We start from the raw sequence: 21,340 nt of genomic DNA, 5'->3' as shown, positions 1-21,340 counted from the left end.
AACTATAATCCAGATCATTCAGACATCAGTATAATTTGTTGGGATGCTGAATGATGATCCAAATGCTCATATTGCAAATTTTGGGAAATTTGTGACACATTTAAGCAAAATTATGTTTTAGACAATGCTATTAGGCTAAGGCTTTTTCTTTTCTTACTAGGGGACAAAGCAAAAGAATTATTGAACTCACTCCCTGCTGGGACAATCATAACATAGGATGGCCGAACACAGAAAATTTTAGTGAAGTTCTTTCCCTTATAAAAAATAGCCAAGTTGAGGAATGACATCACTACCTTTGCTCAGTTTGAGATGGAGTTACTAGATGAAGCATGGGAGAGATACAAAGACATATTAAGAAAATGCCCACATTATAAACTACCAGTTTGGCTTCAGGTACATACTTTTTATAATGGTTTAGGATCCAATACTAGAATAATGATTGAAGTTGCAGTAGGAGGAACTTTAATAGGAAAAACACCAGAAACAACTTATGAATGATTAGAGGAGATGACCTATAATAATTACCAATAGTCTTCAGAGTGATCAATGCCAATGAGAACTATAAGAGCCCCTAATGTTAATGTTGTCACTGTTTTATCTCCACAAATGATTACTTTATCTAGTAGGCTGGAACATGTGAATATCAGTGCTATTCAAACGCAAGTGTGTGAATTATATGGAGGAAACCATACCAGTGTCAATTGCCAAGTGGGAGGTCTTTTTGCTTGGTCTCCTGAACAAGCTCATTATGTGTCAAACTTCCAGAGGCAACAAAATAACCTGCATTCTAATGCCTACAATCCTGGTTGGAGAAATCACTCGAATTTGTTATGAAGCAACACTCAAAATACATTGAAGCCATCTCCAGGGTTCCTATTATAAGAAAAGAAGTCAAATTTAGAAGATACTTTTACTTAGCATACAACAAAAGTATCTCAATTCATGAACAAAATAGAGACAACTTTTCAAAATCAAGCTATATCAACTATCCAACAGACCACAAGGCTCTCTGTCGAGTAACACAGAGACAAACCTAAAGAAACAAATGAATGCAATTATGCTTTGAAGTGGTAAACAACTTAAAGATGCACAAAAAGAAATAAAGGAAGCTAAAGAAGATTACATGGAGCAAATTAAAGACACTACTAAAATATCTTAGACACCAAGTTTAGAAATTACACAATCGGAATAATCAGCACCAGTCATTGCCTATGTCCCTCCAATCTCATTTCCTTAGTGTCTTCAGAAAAATAAATTAGACAAGCAGTTCTCTAAATTTCTTGATGTTTTTAAAAAGCTGCATATTAACATTATGTTTACAGATGCATTAGAACAAATGCCAAACTATGCTAAATTCATGAAGGAAATTTTATCCAATAAGAGAAAATTAGAAGAGTATGAGACAATGTTGTTAATTAAAGATTCCACTACAATTTTACAGAATAAGTTGCCACTAAAGCTGAAAGATTTAGGGAGTTTTTCAATTCTATGCACTATTGTAAATACTTATTTCGATAATTCTTTTATGTGATTTAGGTGCAAGTATTAATTTGATGTCTCTCCCTATTTTCAAGAAATTAGGACTTGATGAATCAATAACAATAGCTGTTTCCCTTCAATTGGTAGATAGGTTTATAAAGTATCCCAGAGGCATGATTGAGGACGTACTTGTTAAGGTCGATAAGTTTATATTTCTTGTAGATTTTGTTATTTTGGATATGACTGAAGATCGGGAGATACCAATCATTTTAGGCCGACCATTTCTTGCCACATGAAGTACTCTTATTGATGTCCAAGAAGGAAAACTAATCCTTAAGGTGCAAGATGAGCAAGTCACTTTCAATGTGTTCGAAGCAATGAAATATCCATATAAAATCGACACATGCCTTTAAATAAACACCATGGATATAGAGGTAATTGAAAGCTTTTGCAATACAATGCAGAGTGACTCATTTGAAGGATGTATCATTCACCCGAGGACTACTCAATCTACGAACTCGAGGATTCATGAGTATGTACCTTATATAGAAGCTTCACCACTTTAGTTTAAAAAAGCTAGAATTCAAAGAGCTTGTAGAAGTCTTTCTCGACCAAAACCTTCAATAAAAGAACCTCTAAAAAATGAGCTTAAGCCTCTACCCTCTTATTTAAGATATGCTTATTTAGATGATAACTTTAAGCTACCAGTTATTATTTCTTCTGCCTTGATAGATCTTGAAGAGGAAAAGTTACTTCTGGTTTTAAGAGACTATAAAATTACTATAAGATATTCTATTGCCGACATTAAAAGAGTAAGCCCTTCAATTTACATGCACAAAATTCTAATGGAGGAGAGTTATAAGCCTACGGTACAACTACAAAGGCGTCTAAATCCGAGCATGCAAGAAGTGATTAAGGCAGAGTTGCTTAAATTATTAGATGCTAGGATAATTTATCCAATATTTGATAGTTTATAAACGAGTCCAGTGCAAGTGGTACCAAAGAAAGGAGGAATGATAGTTGTGAAGAATGAAAACAATGAGCTTATCCCAACAAGGGCAGTCACAGGTTCGTGCGTATGCATGGATACAAAAAACTTAATGCTTTTACTAGAAAAAGACCATTTTCCACTGCCTTTTATTAATTAGATGTTGGAGAGACTTGCTAGCCATGCCAATTATTGTTTTTTAGATGGATTGTTCAAACTATAATCAAATCCCTATAGCACCAGAAGATCAAGAGAAAACTACCTTCACATGTCCTTATGAAACGTTTGCTTATATAAAAGCCATTCGACTTATGCAATGCACGACCACCTTTTAGTGTTGTATGATGGCTATATTTTTTGATATAGTGGAGAGATTCATTGAGGTGTTTATGGATGATTTCTTAGTTTTTGGATGTAATTTGATCATTGTTTGAACAATTTAGATCTAGTTTTTAATTAATGTGACGAGACCAAGTTGGTTTTGAATTAGGAAAAATGTCACTTTATGGTGCAAGAAGGCTTGAAGTAGGTAATCATATTTCACCTAAAGGAATTGAAGTAAATAAAGTAAAGGTCGAAGTCATTGAGAAGTTACCAACAATGAATTATGTGAAAGCTGTAAGAAGTGTTTTAGGCATGTCGGGTTCTATTGATATTTTATTAAAGATTTTTCAAAGATAACGAAACCTTTGTGCAACGTTTTACTCAAGGATGTTCCTTTTAATTTTACCAAACAAGTGTTTGTAGGCCTTTAACCCTTTGAAAGAGAAACTAGTTTTAGCTCCGGTTATTAAGGCTCCAGATTTGGATCCACATTTTGAGGTTATGTGTGATGTGAGTGACTATGCTATTGGAGCAGTTTTAGGGTAGCGGAATAAAAATGTATCGCATGTCATTTACTATGCAAGTTGAACTCTGATAGACGCACAATTGAATTATACTACTACTAAGGAAGAGTTTTTGGCCGTTGTGTTTGCAATTGAAAATTTTTACTCATATTTGATTAGCTCAAGGGTGATAGTTTACGCTGATCATTCAGCTCTTAAGTATCTATTCACAATGGAAAATGCAAAACCAAGATTAATCCGTTAGGCCTTTTTACTACAAGAATTTGATTTAGAGATTCGGGACAAAAAGAGATCTGAAAATCTAGTATCGGATCATTTATCTCAATTATATTAAGAAGAGCGAGGGGATAATGCAATGGTCTCAATTATCGAAGAATTTCCTGATCAAAAGTTATCGGCTCTTTAAACTTTCGAATCACCATGGTATGTAGTTATTGGAAACTATTTAGTGAGAACTATTGTTCCTTCTAATTTATCATACCAACAGAAGAAGAATTTCCTCTCAGATGTCAAATACTATTTTTGGGAAGATCTATTCTTATATAAGTATTGTTTAAACCAAATCATTCGACGATGTGTCCTAGAAGAAGAGATGAGAAGCATTCTACAACATTGTCATTTGCGTGAAGTTGGTGGACTTTTTGGTGCAAAGAAAACTACAGCAAAAGTGCTTCAATCAGGTTTTTATTAGCCCACCTTATTTAAAGATGCTTACGTGTTTGTTCCTACTTGTGACCAGTGTCAAAGGATGGGTAACATTTCAAGGAAAAATAAACTATCGTTAAATAATTTTCTTAAAGTAGAATTGTTTGATGTTTTGGGAATTGACTTTATGAGTCCGTTTCAATCTTCTTTTAAGAATAAATATATTCTAGTAACTGTTGATTATATTTCCAAGTGGGTTGAAGCTATTGTTTTTCCTTCCAATGATGCTCGAGTTGTTGTGAATTTTTTGAAGAAAAATATTTTCAAATGGTTTGGCACTCCAAGAGCAATTATAAGTGATGGTGGGAAACATTTTTGCAATTGGCAATATGAAGCCCTCTTCAGCAAATAGGGAGTTACACATAGCATTGCCACCCCTTACCAACCGCAAGTTAGTGGGCCAATTGAAGTCTCAAATCGACAATTAAAGAGAATTTTGGAGAAAACAGTAAATGCATAACAAAAGGATTAGTCGAAAAAACTAGACAATGCACTTTTGGCCTATCGAACAGCTTTCAAAACACCTATTGGTGTGTCTCCTTATCGCTTAGTATTTGGAAAGGCACGCCATCTACCTGTTGAACTTGAGCATAGGGCATATTGAGCGATGAAGATTTTGAACTTTGACATGCAGGCAGCAGGAAGTATGAGATTGTTGCAACTTAGTGAAATGGATGAATTTCGCGATGCAGCTTATGAGAATGCTTGAATCTATAAAGCCCGCACTAAAACTTGGCATGATAAGCATATACTCAGATGTGAATTTCAGAAGTTTCTTATGATACAAAGGGCACATTTAAGGTTAATAGTCATCGATTGAAACCTTATCTAGATGATGCATTCGATAAGCACAAGATAGGTATTGAGCTATCTAGTCATGAATCAAGAACTAGAGGCTGTCATGCTAATGACTATAGATTAAACACTTCTTGGGAGGCAACCCAAGCTTTCAAAACCTTATTATTATTATTATTATTATTTATTTTCATTTTTCCTTACTTCTGTTGTTAGTATTTCCTTTTACTTATTTTATATTATTTTATCTAGGTTTCTATACAAGTTTAGAGGTTGACGAACATCAACTATTTACATGCCTTTCAACAACTCAGCTACAAGTTTATATCTTCAAGTGTGAAACGAGGGTAGTTTCTCTTTTCCTTTTCTTTTTATTTACATTAAGGACAATGTTTATTTTAAGTTTAGGGGTGGGAATATTTGCTTTCATTAAAAAAATTATAAAAGAAAAAAAGAAAAAAAGAAAAAAGAAACAAAAAAAATATGTTGTTTGCATGCTAATGATGAGTATATATTTGAACATGAATACGGTTCTTAGGAAGAGATGAATATTTTCGTAGTTAATACTTGATTCTTGTATTAGTTTCGTCTTGATTGTGATTCTTTAAATATCATGAGCACTTATATTGATTCTTTCAGAATTTTGACTTGAGATTTGAGATTGATACAATATGAGTTGAGAATTTTACATTTAGTAAATGATTGTTTACCTGATTCTACTTTACTTAAGTTTGCCCAGGCGTCATTGTCAGAAATAACTACCTATAACCCTTAAGAGCGAAGCTATCCTTGAGTAATTGTGGCCTACGTGCCATCAATATATATAAGATTATCTTCCTTGAGAAGAAGGCTACCTTAAGGGGTAGAGTGAAAGCTTCTAACTATGGATATCTTAAAAAAAAAAAAAAACACGTGCTTCAATAGAAATCCAAAGAAAATACGAATTTATGCCTGTGGATATTTATTAAAAAAAGGATCAAGATAATGAGGTTAGTTTGACCTACTCTATTTATTATTCGAATACAAAGCCTATTGATATTGAAAATTTTGAGAATGAATTTTGATTGAATTGATTCACACATAACACAAGAATCCACCATGAGATGAGACTAGCTATTGAATTAAGGTTAGAACTTTGCCAATATTTATAATTTTCTTTGAGCTATATACTTTATATAATCTTTGAGGCATTTTTGATGATGCTTGTAGGTATCATTGCTAGAAAGCCTCACCAGACTATAACTCGTCCACTAGGGCTGCCCAGGGGTTTAAAGGTTTGTTGCATGCTAAATGCAATCGCAATCACCTGCAAAAGTGGTTTAGTAAGGATTTTCTTTTCATAGTTTTTATTTTAATTTTTACTCGAGGACTAGCAAAATGTTAAGTTTGGGGGTATTTGATGTGCTAGTAATTTATATATTATTTTTATATTTCGCAAACTTAATTTTATTTTAAATTATATTTTATTATGTTAGTTTGTATCTTAATTTTTATATTTTGTTATTTTAGTTATAATTTGGGATTAAAGAAGAATTAAATCAGAATATTCAGGAAGAAATTTGCTTGGAGGAATTAGAAAGGGAAAGAAATAAAGAAATTTAATTTAAACAAATCAAGCTAAGATTTACCATCATGCATGCAATCACGTGAGGGGGAGCATTGAAGATTTAGTTAACAAAAAGAGGCCGCTTGGCTTTTGTGTTAATCTTTTCCATACAAGGATTTACGGTGAGATAATTAGTAAGATTATAAAAGGGAAGCAAAGACACAAAGCTAAAGAGATGAAGAAGAGCACAAATCGAGGAAAAAAAAAGGGAATTAGAGAAAAGTCGAAGCAGCTGCATGAATAGAATTAAGGAAAAGCAGCCCCAAGACATCCAGAGAGAGGCTGGATTAATTCTTGAGTTTTTTTCCCTCTTTTCTATTATCTTACTTGAATGTTCTCTACGATATTTATGGATTCTCTTTATATTCCCATGAAATAATTTATTTTAGTAGGTTTATGATGTAGCCTAATTATGAATATTTAGTTCCATAAATCTTTGTTATTTTTAGTTTATTATTCCATGATTGAGTGTTCATTATTATGCTTAATGTTTTTAAATATCTTGCCAATTTTTGAATGATTTGAGCATAATAACGAAAAATAAAATATATGCTTGAGAAAAATAGAGATTTTTTTTTTACCAAAAAAAATCAATTTACTTTCCACATTGCTTTTCTTTTTCAATCTTGCATTTTTGTTTCTTTTCAATGGCACATCATTTTTTTCCCACACTTTTTTTTTGTTATAATGCACTAGTTTTTTAATAAAATAATCATCTATATTTTTCTCAAATATGAATGAGAGATGGAAAACGTAGAACATAAGATAATACTTTAAGATAAGAAGATAATAATAATTTTTTTTAAAAATGTTTTAGGCTCAAAAGTTATCTATGGATACTTGACAATGAGGATGGCTAGAAAAGACTCAAATGAATCAAATATGACCTTTTTGTTATCTTTTAGAGCTCTAAATAGTCTTCCATATGTATTAGTTTAATTAATTTTCAAATGTAGCAAGTTGTATGAATGAAAATGGGCAAAAAGGGTCACTATAATCAGCTCTAAAACTCACTTTGATGTGTTATGTGATATGTACATTTTTTTTCAAATAACTCAATCAATTTTACTCATCAAATGTCTCGATACACATCTGTCACTAACATCATCATATTGATGGGTATAATTTAGTGACATATTTTCCCTCCAATTCTTTATTTATGAGTTTATTTTATTTCTTATTTATTTTATTGAAGAGGACAATCAATCAATGCTTGGAGATTAAATATGCAAAAAATAATTAAAATGGAAGAGAAATAAAAGAATTATTGCAAGAGCGGCTAAAATGCTAAACGAATAATTTAATGGCTGTACGTGCAAGTTCCTGGCATCGCCCTCTACAATCCTACTGGTCTTGATTTTTAGCTCATCCTCTCTTTGACTATTATTTGAGATACCCACTTGTTAAAGAGAGTTATTAGACTGTTACTGTAAGCCAAGAACAGTAATATTCTTTATGTTGGTAGCCGCTAGTATTATCTAGAGAAGAATTTGTGCTATAATCGCATTATTATAGTGAAAGATTATATCGAACTACGGTCCCGTGATTTTTTCCGCTTTGGGTTTTCCACATAAAAATATGTGTTTCTTATGGTTGGTTTTTGCTTTGGATTTATTGGTTCATTTTTTTGCCTATTTATTTGTGGTGCACATCTTATTTTCAAAATGACTTTCATTTTGAAAATGAAAAATTTTCAAATCATGTTTACAAGTTGTCTAAAGTTTTGTATGGTTTAAAACAAGCACCTAGAACATGGTGTGAAAGGCTTAGTAAATTTCATTTGGAAAATAGTTTTTCAATAGGAAAAGTAGATACTACACTCTATATTAAGCATAAGAATGAAGATATTCTTATTGTTCAAGTTTATGTTAATGATATTATCTTGGTTCTACTAATGAGTCTTTATGTAAAAAATTTTCATCTTGTATTAGCAAAGAATTTGAGATGAGTATGATGGAAGAGTTGAAGTACTTCCTTACACTACAGATACGACAAACCAAATAAGGAATATTCATCAATCAAGCCAAATATTTAAGAGATTTACTTAAAATATTTGGATTTGAAGATGGAAAGGTTAAAGACAATCTAATGAGCTGAACAATCAAGCTTGACAAAGATGAAAAATTAAAAAAGTTGATGTGAAAACATATTGAGGTATGATCAGATCCTTCCTTTATTTGACTAATAGTAGACTTGATATTTTATTAGTGTGTGCTTGTGAGCAAGATTTCAATCATATCCCAAGGAATCTCATTTACTTGCTGTTAAAAGAATTTTATGCTATTTAAGTAGAATCATAGATCTTGACCTTTGGTATCCTAGAGGAACTGATATAGATCTAACATGTTATTTGAATGCCGACTTTGCTAGGTATAAGATTGATAGGAAGTGTACTAGTGGAACATGTTACTTTCTAAGTCACTCAATTGTCTCTTGGTTTAGTAAGAAGCAAAATTCAATTGCAATCTCAACCACCGAGGTTGAATTTATTGCCGCCACTATAAAAAAAAAAGAAAGACTTTTTAGGGACAAATGTTAGCCTTTGTCACTAATAGTTAAAGAAATTTTTCTTGCATTAGTTTGGCGCCAAAATATTTAACCCTTTAGGGACAATATCTATAATTTGTGTTACAATAAATTGAAAAGACTCAATTTTATTTTATTTAAGACACAATAAAATCGTCCCTGTTAATAATCTAAATTAATCATGTCACAAATCATGCATATTTTTCTCCCCAAAACAACTTTCTTCCTTAATTGGGGCATCAATCCTTCAACTCCATATTATAATTCAATTTCAAGACCATCAATTTTTTTGAAACCTAATCAAGTATGGATTTCTCTTATTTTCTTTCCTCATCCCAATCGAATTTCACCTTTTTATTTTAATTTGTCTATTACAAAGCCTACAATAACTCTACTTTATTACCTCCATCGTTTCACAAAAACCTAGTAATTTTTTTGTCCTTCTGTCGAAATCTAAAGTTGCAATTTGCTCTCCTCTTAGTTTTAAGAGCAACAAGGTAATCTAGTCATGGTTTATTTTTTTTATTTTTTGTTCTTCTTAATCGTCCACTAATTTGTTATTTTACTTACTAAAATTTGTTGTTGGGTGTTGATTTTGATAGATATTCTACAATTGATAGTAAGGTGTTGTTTTTATATTCTACAATCAGTAAGCTGTGCAGTTTCAAACACTAAATTTCTTTAAATTTGTACTTCATTTCTTATTATGCTGAATTTATAGTTTTTGAAAATTCTTACAAGGTGTTCAAAATCCTTTCTATCTCAAGAGTTATTTTTGTTGTGGGTTTTAATAATAGTAAAATAAAACAAATATTTGGTCTTTGGTTGAGCATGTTACATCCTGCAAAAGATAACTTATATATTATTTAGTTCCATTTTGGGATTATTGTGATTTTACTCAATAGTTTATAGTTTCAATTTGAATTTGATGTGATTTTCATTTTTCTTCTCTAGAACTATATGCTTGTAGTGACCAACTATTAATTTCTCTCCTATGTGTCTTTTCTATATTGAGAACATGCAAAGTAGACACCATCAAAAAGATGATTGACAATTAGATTACACAAGTCTGGTACACAATCAAAATTGAATTCCAATAAACTTTTCAAATCTTGTTTAAAGGTAAAAATAAAAATCTTGTTTTAGGAGATGTTTTATACTTTGGAAAGTTAACAGATGTTATTGAGCTAGACTGTTATGGGGAGAAAAAAGTTACTCTTTTCAAGTGTGATTGGGTTGCTATAAATTCTAGTAGAGGGATAAAAAAATATGAGTTAGATTTTACACTTGTGAATCTTAATTCTTCACTTAGTACTAATGAATTGTTTGTTCTTGCAACACAAGCAATATAAGTATTCTATGTGGCAAACCTTGTTGAAAATGATTGGCATGTTGCAGTGATAAAAAAACCTAGAGATTTGTTTAATATGGAAGAGAATGAGGTTGAAGATGATGGAGAATCACTTGTAGCTAATGAATCATATAGTGGTTAAAGATTGGAGGAACTTTCAGACAACTTTAACAATACTGCTTTAGTTAGAGATAATGTGCCTGGGACAGTGATTGATACTCCTTTAGATGTAGCAGAAGAAAAATCAAATGCTTCTAGTGATGATTTTGATAGTGATGATGATAATATTTACTAATAGTGATTTTGATTAATAAGCTCAGAGTTGAATTACATTTCATGCTTTTTTTTTCTTTTAGTTGACACAAGTTTTGTTGTTTAATAACTTGTTTTATTGATAAATAATTATTTTTATTTATTATTTTTTCTATATATGTCTTCATATCATTTGATTATTATATATATGACATCTATGGTTGCATTAGTTTGATAAGAATATGTAGCAGAGAATGGTCGAGCATAAGAGACCAAATTATCACATATCCTTATGTTGAAAGAAGTCCTATCTCCAAGCAAAGTAGCAGAAACAAAGATACGGAGATTAAGCAAATTCATAACAAAGTTCTAAGTGAAAATCAAGCTCATACAAGTCAGTAAATATCTTAGTTATTTGTTAGTCATCGTTTGGACTTTAATAAATACAATTTGTAACTTTTATTTCTAGTTGCTCAAGTTCATTTAAGCTATTAGTAACATGATTGAGAGTACTTACAAAAATAAGAAAATTTGATACTGTTAGAGGAAAAAATTTTAGTTACCATTTGTGCTTGTTATTTTTAGATACCCAAGTTCATCAAAATGGCCAAACAAGTGGTCATGGAAGTGCTTCTCAAGATCTTTCAGATATCTTTTATTAAATGACATTTGCAAAAAAAAAAAAAAATCATTTTTTAGATCGTTATTTAGCATACAGTTTACTTAAGTAATTTTTAAGCAGACCTCTTTTTTCTATTATCCACGATAAAAGGCAAATGGAAAACTTTTACAAGTTACATTTAAGCTATTAGTAATACTATTGAGATTACTTACAAAAAACAAGAAAATGTGATATTACCATTAGATAAGTCCAATTTCACTTTTCCTTTGTTATTTTTAGATACTAAAGTTCATCATAGTAGCCAAACAAGTGGATTTTAACCTTATTGGGCAAGGGGGTAAAGCATTAGGGCAATACATTGGATACCTTTCATGTGATTCATTAGTAATGCCATTTAATTTTGATGATTGAAGAGATGTACCAGTTGATGTTAAGCAAGAAGTCAAAAATTTACTAGAGCTATGTCAATCCTACAATAAAATTATTATAAACGTACATGACGTTACTACTTTGTTTTGAATTTTTTTAACTCAATGAGTTTTATTAAGTGTTTTATTAAAATATGTGTAGGCAAAATTCATTATCAATTGGGTTATAGGGGGCAGATGGCTTAATGAAAAATTAGCTCATCGTTGGCGAAATAAAAAAATTTGCATTAAAGACCAAGTCTTATGAGTCAAGAAATGATGAAGAGACGATAAATGGTTTAAAATATGAGGTGGGTGAAAATCAATGGGATTGGCTAGTTAAATTTGAGAATCCGAGAAAGGACAAGTAAGAACATATATTATTTTAATTCAAAGAACATATATTATTTAGTTATTTGTTTAGCTTCATACTTGTTCACAAAAATTGTACGTGGAAGTTAACCGTTTATTTTTATTGCAGCAATGTTTTGCAACAAGCAAAGTTAACAGTTCAAAATTGAAGACCAATAACACTGCTGGAACAAAAGCTTCGCTAGAATTCGAGATGAATTATTTAGTTGATCATTTTACCTTACCTATTATTACATATTTTTTTTGTAATTACATTAATATTGATGTGTTTGTATATTTGCAGCACTCAAATAACCTAGAAGGAAAAGAACCGGACATGATAACTATGTTTACAGTTACTTACCCAAAAAAAATGGCCAGCCTATTGATTTAAACTAAGAGAGGCAATTGTAAGTAAGACTTTTATATAATAGTTATGCAACTTCAAGTCCTTTTTGCTTTAGTTTTGTTATGAGCATAAAGCAATACAATTTTAAGTACTATTATAGTTTCTATGGTTGATGAATAATTTTTTTTTTGGGGAATCATATATATATATTACACAAGTAAAAGTCTAGTCATACTTGTATGAGTCATATATTGAAGCCAACTAGATTAAGTTCTATTGTGGCATAACCGAGGCTTTTACTCTCACAAGTACTGGTCGGATATGTACTCCACCTACAAACTAACGGGGAAATACCTATCTCTCCCCTATATTTAGTTATGAAAGGAACGCAAATTGTCCCAAAATGGACTTTGAATTTATGCTATTTGCTTATTTTGGCATGTATGAAAAGATATCTTATATTATAATTATAATTTGATTGATTCATTGTATATTTCATTATAATTCATTTTGTTCTTTTTTTTTTTTTGCTTCAGAATCAAATGAATGAGCTTGTGAACTAGCAGGCCAATGCATCAAAGAATCAAATCTTTAATTAGGTTGTAGGCAAGCATACAAAATCTACTCTCATTTATGGTCATGAGATTCCTAGAGTAGATGTCTTTGGAACACAATCTTGTCGAAATGAGAGTTTGAAAATGTTAGAGGAAGAGCGAAGTCATAGGCAAGCTACAGAAAATGAACTTAAGAATATGCAGGAAGAGATGGATCGACTACAATCAAATCTTGCAGAATTTTTGAAATACGTTCAAGCGCAAAATGAGGCAAATGCAAATGAAACTTTTGATGGTTGATGTCTTATGATTTTTGAAAATTTGACAATTATTAGAGTTGTTTACAATTTTCAGTAGTTCTTTATTGGATGGTAATAATATTAACAATTGACAACATTTTTTTATGACGTAGTATAAAATGCAATTTTAAAATGATTATTGTCGTTACTGAACTATGCATTTGTTAATGAATTTTATGATTTAATTTCCTCAAATCATATTATTTATGCTAAATTACTTTATAAATTATAAATGTAGCAACAAAATTAATTGTCTCTAAGCTTAATTAGTGACAAATTTGATAGATAGATCATTATTTTTTGTAATAATAAAAATGTCACTTTTTTTAATTGGAGACTGAAACAATGTCACTATTTACATTGTTGGTTGCTGAATAAATTGTTATAGAATTTACTAATTTAGATATATAATGATTGATTTATTGTTTGTAATATATTCATTGAGACAAAATTATAGGTCACTATTGAGATCATATCGACCAAATTAACTATCACTAATTAGACCAATAACAACACTTTCAAGTGTCATATTTAATTTGTTAATGACTAAATAAATTGTCACTAACTGAATTTATAGTGGCCCATTTCATTGTCAATAATGATCATCAATGAGTAATTTAATTGTCCTTAATTATATAAATAACGACACTTTAACACTCGCTAGTATCAATATAGTGACACATTAATAGCCATTAGTGTCAAAATAGAGATAGACTTATGTCTAAAAATATGCTTATATTGACAGATTTTTGCTTCTGTCCTTACTTGCCATAAATTTATATTTGTCGCTATAAGGTGCGTATTAGTGAACATAATACTTGTGGCAAATGCAACACATAAATAATGACATATAGTGTGTCACCAAATTTACTTAGTGACAGACTTTACATATATAGAGACAAATTTTTTCGATCACAATAGATCACTTTTTTTGTAGTGCGCCGATAGTTGTTGTGCACAGGCCCTTTGGATGAAACAAATCCTTAGAGACTATGGTATTAACGTTGATCATATACCTATCATGTGTGACAATACTAGTGCTATAAACTTTTCAGAGAATCCCATTCAACACACTAAAACCAAGCACATTGAGATAAGACGCCATTTCTTGAGAGATAATGTTAACAAATGTGACATTACATTAGAATTTGTATCAATCAAAAAACAACTCGTAGATATCTTCACAAAACCTATTAGCGAAGAACGGTTTATTAAAATTAGACATGAGCTTGGGATGATGAATATTGCATATTAGCACAACTCTATATGATATCAAGACTATATTGCTTTTCATTATATGATTATTAGCTTAAGAATGTGCTATTGTTGGATTGGTTACTATGTTTGAGTTGTATGCCTATATATATGCATTCATGAATCATGCATTAAAATGGCCTTTAAAGACATTTTGTATTAATACAAATGAATCAATTGTTGGCCAAAGATTAAAACAAATGTACGAAATCATAGTTAAAAAATAATGGATAACCATTTAAAAATAGAAACTTAGAAAATTGAAATCTGCTCACTACTCGATAACAATTAACCAATATGGATAAAATGGAGAATTGATTGCGTGTTACAAGGTTTCTATGATTCTGGATGATAACCGCTCGATGATAGTAGGAAGATGGCTCACCGATATTGCGCAGTTATACAACAGTTCTTAGGTTTTCTTCTTTATTCATGATAACCCCTCATCGTTATCTCTCTATCTGCAGTGGCTGCACCTTTCTCTCTCTAAAATTCCTCATTCTCTTGAGTTTTTCTTGCAAAATTGAACTTCAATAATAATTCTAAACCTTTTAAAATTCATTTAATCATTGTTGTAGATTTTCTAATGCTATTGGTGTCAATGTGCAAGTGTACACAATAAGTAATATAATGATAAGCATTCAAGATCGTCTCCATAGGGATTGTTGGTATAGGAATTGCTACAACAATTTCATCAATGCAATTTTTATTCTAAATTAGAATTAAAATAAAATTTTAAACTAATAAACTAATTAAGATAAAAAAAATGCAATAAGAAAAATACAACAAAGTAAATTATCACAGCAAATATAAGCATGTAACCAAGGGGAATGGAGTAGTTAAGTGATTAAACTCACTTAATGGTTGTGACTATTTTTTCTAATGTTTGGCTCGATTGCTACAATATCTGCTACAACACTGGGCAAAATCCTTATGTATCCTCAGTTATCGCATGTTGGATGTCTTATACCAAAATGCAACTTAACAGTAACCAATTGTTATGCTAACATCAAATATATCATTACAAGTTTTAGATTCTAATTACCTTGCAAGGTGAATCCCTACATCTAGTTCATCACTAATTTTAAATTAAGCATTGTCCTTTTCGAATCAAGTTAAACCAAACTCAGGAAACCCAATCTAAAACCAGGTATTATTATGATATGTCCAACTCGGGAAATCAAATCTAAAACCAAGTATTGTTATGATATGCTCCACTAAGACAAGTCTTTTTTAGGCTCTATTTTAGCTAGTATCACTAAATGAGTGGTCAGCTGAAATAGTGAATTGAAATAAGTATTATCAAAACAACATGCTATAGCAAACATGTTAATTGCCAGAATATCAGTCAATTAACCATCAAGTTTGTTCATCACCTGTGATAAAACAAGAATCAAAATTATTTCAGCCATCAAACAATCCATCATGATGAGAGAAAAACAAGAGAACAAGAAATAAGAGTTAAGATCCGCTTGATGTTCTTCTAGAATCCTATGTTACCGTCCTCAATTCTCTCTCTTGATTTTTGTTTTCTCTTGTTTTGTTCTCTATTCGTTTTCTTTAATGATGGCTTGTCCTTTTTTCTTTGTGTTTGTGCTCCTTTTATAACTTAAAATTAGTGTAACAGGAAGCCATGGGCGCGAATCTTTCAGTTTAGGAAACTGCGTATTGCAATCTTCTAAGCATCTCGCGTGAAATCTTCTTTGTCATTGCCCTAGGATTGCTACATCAACGGTGCTACAACATTGGCTTCAACATCTGCACTGTTCCAGACTTGTTTTAATTCTTTTATAACCATCTTCTTTCCTTATGTGAAGTACAATTTTCTCACTTAAATATAGTAGAATTTATTTTAAGCTAACAAGCCCTTTAAGTTTATAATATTTAATTTTAAGGAATGATGACATAAGCAATGACATAAGAAATGTTGACATAAGCGATGACAAAAGTGATAATGTAAGTAGAAGCATGTAGAGAAAGTTAAGAATTCTAGAATTTAGTAAGTTATTTATAAAAGTTAATCTCAACCATTGATCAAGAGTTATGGTGGAAAAATCCTAACTAACCATTAGCCTTAAAAAATCCTATAAATACCCCTTACCCCTTTCGTTTTTAATGCAACCTAGAAATTTCATTTTCTTCTATTCTAAGTCATAATATAAAGAGTAAAGAAATCTTAAATTTAGAAAGGTCTAGAGAAATCAAGATCAAGAGATAAGTAACACTTCAACTGTAATGTAAGGACAAAATTATTTTCATACTTAACTTCAATTTTAACCATTCATTTATGTTATGATGACTATTATGATGTGATTAGTTATGTTATGGTCGGCTCTAAGCTATGATACAATTATGTTATGGTCGGCTCTGCCGCCTAATCTATGATACTTGGTTATGTTATGGACGACTCTGCTGCCTAATCTGTGATACTTATACTTAATTATACTATGGTCAGCTATGCCGCCTATATTAAAGAATCTTGTTGTTAAATAATGTTATATATTGATTCTGTTATGCATCTAGGAACTTCAAATGTTATGACATAAGTTGCATTGGATGCATTCATATCATGGATTACACTATGAAGAAGATGTTTTGGGAAATGAATTAGTGAAAAATATGTGGTTGTACTACCAGGTGGCATAGTTTCTAAGGATGGCAAACTCTCAAGGCTAAGTAAAAAGAAATATTTTGGGGACAGTGATACGTAACGCCCAAAAGATCAACTAATAAGGCCCAAGGGCATATTGTTTAAAGAGTAAAAGTGCCAGCCTTATAGTGCAATATACCTAGGGCCCTAATAAAGTTGTTTTGTATTTTTTAAGTTTCTTTTAAAAACTTAATATGGTAATCCGTATGCATCATAATTTATAAAAGCATCCAAGTGTTATCTTACTGGGGTTTAGCTCACAAAGTCCTTACATTGCAGGTAATGATGAGTAGAGCAAGCCGGCGCCAAGTCCTATCCAAGACGAAGTGCATATGGGCATAACAGACCTTGGGATTTTATGATGGGCTCAACTTTGTTTCAATAAAAATAAACAACTTAGTTTTATGTAAAAGAAAGTTTTTATACTAAGGAGTTTCTGTATGACTATTTATTTTTGTAAGAAAGTTTTGTTTCTTGTAAACTTTTAGAATTCGTACTTATATTGAAAGTAACCAAAATTTTAAGTATTTTTTTAATAAATATGTTAGTGGAGTGTTACAAATTGGTATAAGAGCCCAAGGTTTAAAGTGATTCTGTAGATCGTCCATATGCACTAGTCAAGGGGTAGGACAAGGCTCGACTTTTTAGTAAAGACTTAGAATTAGGTTAGTAAGAAATATTACATTTGACTTGTTTGACACGTAGAAATTAGATTAAAAAAACTCGTTGAGATGTCAAGTGATAAGGGCTACAGAAGTAGAAGAGCGGAAAGAACTGTAAGGGAGCAATCTGTAATTGATTGACTTACAAACATTGTGGCACAACTCTTGGAAAGGGAAGTTAGAAGGGATGAACATGCTCAGACAATGAACAATGCAGGAAGCAAATTTAGAAGATTGAATCCACCCATATTCGAAGGAGGTGTAGATCCTATCAGAGTAGACCAATGGTTGAGGACCATAGAAAGAATGATAAAAGTAGCCAAAGTGCCAGTAGGAGAAAAAGTCACATGTGTCTCCTTTATGCTATGAGAAGCGGTGGAATACTAGTGAGACTCTATTAAACGAATTCATAATGAAGCAACAATGTAGTGGGGGGAATTTAAAGAACACTTTTATAACAAATACTTTTTAGAGACTGTTTGCTCGGCCAAAAGAAGAGAGTTTGTTTATTTACAAAAGGGAAGGATGTTTGTGCTGGAGTACATCCGAAAATTTGATGAGCTCTCTCGATATGCCACACATATGATTGCAACGAAAGACTTGAAAAAGGACCACTTTATGTAAGGATTCCGCAAAGATCTCGCAAGAGACTTAAAGGTGGCTGGAGTTTGTGATGCTTCATTCAACAAACTCATCGATCGAGCCTCGGTGATTGAGCATGCAGATAAAGAAAAGAAGGAAGAAAAACGAAGAAACAAAGGAAGTGTGGACCAAGAGAACTTTGTAGAAAGACAACGCTCAAATAATAACAAGAGAAAGGGAACGCCAGTGGTCCATGATCATAGTAAAAGCAAACGCCTAAAAAATCATCATAAAGAAGTCCCACAAAAGCCAAAGTGCAATAAATGCGGCAGAACTCACACTGGGGCATGTCGAGCAAATACCAAAACATGTTTCAAATGTGGAAAAGAATGACACTTCATCAGGGACTGCCCAGAAAATGGTACGCAACAAGAAAAGGATAATGCTCGAGTATTCACACTCACTAAGGCGGATGCGGAAGGAAACCCCTTAGTAATATCAAGTGAACTATCTATCTTTAAAACTCTTGCATATGTGCTAATAGACTCAGGAGCTACACATTCATTTGCCTCACCAGCATTCATTAGGAAAATAAAAAATGTCCCTGACATAATAAATAAGTCTTTTAGTGTCATGTTACCATCGGGTGAAGTATTGAACTCAGGACAATTTGTTAAGGCATGTAAAGTCAGCATTAATGGTAATACACTATTGTTGACCTACTAATCCTTGAAATGCATGACTATGACGTAATTCTTGGTATGGATTGGCTATCAAGGCACTATGCCAAGATAGATTGCAAGAAAAAAGAAGTAACTTTTCGACCACCATAAACGGAATCATTTATATTTAAAGGAGAATGCAAAGAGAACAAAATGTCTGTCATCTCTGCCTTAAAAGTAGCCAGACTACTAAATGGAGGATGTGAGGGGTACTTGGCAAGTGTGGTCATCGAAACAGAAGAGCAAAGACCAAAGTTGGAGGATATTCCAGTGGTGAACGAATTTCCTAAGGTCTTTCCTGAAGAACTTCCAGGATTGCCACCGGTTCGAGAAATTGAATTCAAAATCGATTTGCTACTAGGAATTGCTCTAATTTCAAAGGCGCTTTATAGGATGGCCCCATCAGAATTAAAGGAGTTAAAGATTTAATTGCAAGAGTTACTAGACAAAGACTACATACGCCTAAGCCATTCACCATGGGGAGCACTGGTATTGTTTGTGAAAAAGAAGGATGGATTAATGCGAATGTGCATCGACTATCGAAAGCTAAATAAGGTGATTATCATGAACAAGTATCCGCTTCCGCGCATTGATGACTTGTTTGATTAGCTACAATGAGCATTAGTATTTTTAAAAATTTATCTATGATTAGGATATCACCAGTTAAGAATCGGAGAGGTAGATATTCCTAAAACAACATTCAGAACACGTTATGGACACTATGAATTTGTCGTCATGCCATTTGGTCTAACTAATGCCCCAGCAACCTTCATGGAGCTCATGAACAAGGTATTTAAAGACTACCTAGACAAATTCATAGTGGTGTTCATCGACGATATTTTAGTGTACTCACGATCAAAGGAAGAGCATGCTCGGCATCTAAGGATCACTCTTTAGACCTTGAAGGAGAAACAACTTTATACAAAACTCAAGAAATGTGAATTTTGGCTTGAAGAAGTTATATTCCTAGGACACACTGAAATTCTAGTTATGCAACCCAAGAGGGGGGGGGATGAATTGGGATTTTAAAAATTAAGCTAAGCAAACTACACAATAATAATTCAATCTAATGCCTTAATGGAATCAAAAATAATAAATTTAATAAACCACAATAATAAAATAGTAAGGGAAGAGAAAACAAACACAATAATTTTTACGTGGTTCGATAATCCCTGCCTACATCCACGCCTCCAAGCTCACTGGGCTTGAGGATTTCACTAAGCAAGCTTCCCAAGGCTTCAACCGCTTACAGTTGACTTCCAAGGTGTCAATGGACCTTTACAACAAGAGATTATCCCCAATCTCTTAACCTAAGTATATCCCAACACTTACAACCTCTCAAGGATAAAGATTACAAATGAATTTTCTCTCACACAATGTGTTTGATTACAAATGAATGCTCAATGTGTGAATCAAAGAAACAAAAACAAGTTCAAAGCTCAATAATAGTTTTATGCTCAACAGCAAGCTCAATGATAACTCTTAGATCTATTTTTGTTTGAATTAGATTGAGCTTATTTATAGTTGGAGCTGAAAACTAGCCGTTATTGACTTTCTGCTCACTGTCGGATTGTCGTTTGACTGGTCAATATGACCGTTGGGCTGGATGTTCAAATTGTCGGATCGCCGTTATCTAGATGTCGGATCGCCGTTAATGTCTAGAGGCTAATCTTCAATTTTGTTCGACGTCGGTGAGCCGTTATCAAGATGTCGGATCGCCGTTTTCTACAGTGACTGCTACAGTGAACTATTTTTGCAAAATTATAATTTGGCCCCAAAACTTCATAAAATTATACTATGGCCCAAATCGTCATAAAATTTTACAAATAAGTCCATTTTCAGAGTTTCAAAACTTTTTTTTTTCAATTTAGACCATTAATTGAAAATAACCAATTTCATAAAATCATTTTTCCATTAAGTATAAAACATTTATATTATGAAAATAATGATTTATTTAAAATAATTTGAGCTTTTAAAAACTTAATCATTCTTAATCTTATTTGTTATCATCAAAATCAACATTATGGATACATATATGCTAACACACATGTGTCTAATGATGGAATTTCAGTAGACCCCTCAAAGGTGAAAATTGTAAGCCAATGGTCCTGACCGACTAATGCCAAAGAAGTCAGAAGCTTCTTAGGTTTGGCTGGATACAACCGAAAATTTGTGGAAGGTTTCTCGAAGATCGCGATGCCATTGACCCAATTGACAAAGAAAAATGTCAAGTTTGTATGGACACCAGAATGCGAGAAAAGCTTTAAAGAACTACAACAACGAGTGGTCACTGCTCCAATCCTAGCCATTACTAATAGCTCTGAGGATTTTGTCAGCT

At 32.0% G+C, this 21,340-nt stretch overlaps 1 non-coding gene across 1 annotated transcript; it reads right to left on the bottom strand.

Annotated features, from left to right (window-relative positions):
* Nucleotides 1–270: 270 nt before the first annotated feature.
* Nucleotides 271–377, bottom strand: LOC112499416 (small nucleolar RNA R71). The gene has a single exon (XR_003067023.2). It is a non-coding gene; the product is annotated as a small nucleolar RNA R71 (small nucleolar RNA).
* Between the last annotated feature and the right edge of the window lie 20,963 nt (nucleotides 378–21,340).

Source organism: Citrus sinensis, chromosome 8 (genome assembly GCF_022201045.2).
Source record: "Citrus sinensis cultivar Valencia sweet orange chromosome 8, DVS_A1.0, whole genome shotgun sequence".
Classification (NCBI taxonomy): domain Eukaryota; kingdom Viridiplantae; phylum Streptophyta; class Magnoliopsida; order Sapindales; family Rutaceae; genus Citrus; species Citrus sinensis.
Note: the sequence above shows the minus strand (reverse complement) of the source record. Positions and strands in the feature narration are given on the sequence as shown.